The sequence below is a fragment of the Eimeria acervulina genome, genomic scaffold (assembly GCF_000499425.1).
Source record: "Eimeria acervulina Houghton genomic scaffold, Eah_scaff432, whole genome shotgun sequence".
NCBI lineage: Eukaryota > Apicomplexa > Conoidasida > Eucoccidiorida > Eimeriidae > Eimeria > Eimeria acervulina.
Genome location: NW_013549812.1, coordinates 3623 through 6484, shown reverse-complemented (window position 1 = coordinate 6484; position 2862 = coordinate 3623).

The window sequence follows — 2862 nt, the reverse complement described above, 5'->3', positions numbered from 1 at the left end:
GCAGCCAGCAGCAACAGCAGCAACAGCGGGAGCAGGAGCAGCAGCAACAGCAGCAATTTGCTGCATCGTTCAGCAGCAGCAATCCCCGTATGTAGAGCAACAGGCGGATATACACTGCATGAGAATAAACATCTGTATAGTTTGCTTGTCTTTATAATATTTTCTTTAACTTCATTCTTTCTTAACAACAACCCCAAGGATTCATATTTAATAATAAACCTGTACCTTGTAAGCCAGCAACACAGGAAGAAAATATATTTATTTAAATAAATTAAACTTCAACAAGAAATCAAATAATAAAGAGGAGATGCCGCAGATATTTCTTCCACAAGTTCTTTGGCATTGCAAAAACAACCGACTCGCTGATCGGGTGTATTCAGTAGACGTACAGCCCAGCAGCAGCAGCAGCAGCAGCAGCAGCAGCAGCGGCAACAGCAGCAACAGCAGCAGCAGCAGCACCACAGCAACAGGAGGAGCAGCAGAAGGTCAAGAGCAGTACCGCATTGCAACTGCAGGTGCTGATGAATTCGTACATGTGAGGGCCTCGTTCATAGGGTTTAGGGTTTAGGGTTTAGGGTTTAGGGTGCATCGCTTATATTCTGTTGTTTATTGTTTGTTGTTTATTGTTTATTTATTTTCATTTCTTTGCGTTTCATCTATTATTTATGAAGAATTGTGTATAGTTTATCTTCTGCTGCTATTTGTCCATAGTCTATTATTTTTAAATTTATTTTTATTTGTCTAATAATAAATAATAATTTATTTCTTTATTATTATTACTATCATTCATTTATTATTAGTTGTTTTTTAATTCCTGTTTGTTCATTTGTCTGTTATTTACAGTTTATTATTTATTATTAATAATTATCTATTTATTATTTTTTATTTATTAATAAATTTATTTATTTATTGTTGATTTATTTACACTCGGTTTATTGCTTCTTTTTATTAGAACCCCTAATAAAAAGAATTAATTTATAACTTATAAATGAATAAAAAAACGAACAAACAAATAAACAAACACACAAAATAAATAAATAAACTAATAAATAAATAAACAAACAAGCAAATAAATAAATAAATAAATAAACAACCAATAAATAAATAAATAAATAAACAAGTAAATAAATAAGTAACTAATTAAATAAATATTTTTTTGTTTGTTTTTAATTGCAGCTTTGGGCAATAGATTTTTCATCGGGTGCAATTTCTGTGAATTGTTTGTCGCGACTTGTTGGTCATGAGAAAGAAGTTAATTGCGTTAGGTGGCATCCAAAAGGAAGTATATTAGCTTCAGGCGGGAGTGGTAGGTCATTTGTTAATTAATTAATTAATTAATTAATTAATTAATTAATTAATTAGTTAATTAATTAGTTTATTTGTTTATTTAGTTATTTTAACGAGAATAAAATAAAATATTTGTTTGCAAGACCAGAGGAAGTTTATTTATTAGCTTGATGAGGCAGTAGTAAGTCTTTAGTTTAGTTTTTAACTTTGTTGTATTTAGAAAAAATAAACAAACAAATAAATAAATAGATTTATTTGTTAAACAGGAGGAAGTATATTAACTTCATTAGGCAGTGATGAGTGCTGTGTTTTATTTTAGTTTATTTAGAATGAATAAATAAATAAAAAATAAATAAAAGCCCTAATAAAGAGAAAGAAGTTAAATGCGTGTATCACTATATAATAATAATAGTAATAGTAATAATAATTATTATTATTGCTATTATTATTCTGGATATACGGTGTACGTACAGCTGTTGCTGTTGTAATAAGAGATACTACTAATAGTAGACAGGAATATGAATAATAAGGTTTAATGAAGTAATAATAATAATAATAAAAGGTTAATAAATAAATAAAATATAATAATTTGCGGGTTGATATAAATAATTAAATGCTGCAGCTGCAATACCGCTAGTAGCGGTGTGTACATGCAGGTATAGCATAGAAGTAACTAGCATATCTTTTTAAATGATATTTAATGAATACTATTAAATTAATTATATAGATTTTATTGTATTTTATTCCTTCAGATAATGCTGTTTGTCTCTGGGTTAAAACTAATAAACCTGATAGTGCTCCTCTCGGTGTTGATGCCTCTGTCTTACAATACTCGGAGTGGTGGACGCGCACTTCTTCACTCAGGTAAAATAAATAAATATATAAATAAATAAATAAATAAATAAATATATAGATTTATATATTTATTTATATAAATAAATATAAATAAATATATATGTATATACATAAATATGTTCATTTGCGCATATACTTATTTTTTTAAATATTAAGACGTACTTTTATATTCGCTTACGTGCAGTATATACATACATATATATATATATATATATTTATATTCATATATATATATGTGAAAGGTGTGTATATATATATGTATATATATTATGTATATCTTGTTTATAAGATATATCACCTCTAACTTTTTAATTTTAAACTTTTAAAAAACTTCATAGCAACGAAAACAGCATTTTTCTTTATTTTTGCAAATGTGAATAAAATCTATTTTAATTAATTAATTAATTAATTAATTAATTAATTATTTGTTTATTTTTATTGCAGGAGACCTGAAGCAATAAACACTATAGCTTGGTCTCCGTCTGGTACGCAGTTAGCAGTTGGCTGTGAAGACGGCAACATCTTCGTTTGTGATGTTGCAAAAGGTGAAGAAGAGAAAAATAATTTAAATATAATATTAATTAATTAAAATAATATTCATCAAAAGTCTATATAACTAAGCAATATATTTAAAAAACAATATTTTACTGGTGTAGGAGTGTCTTCTATATGTATATATATATATATATATATTTATTTATTATTATACATTATACATAT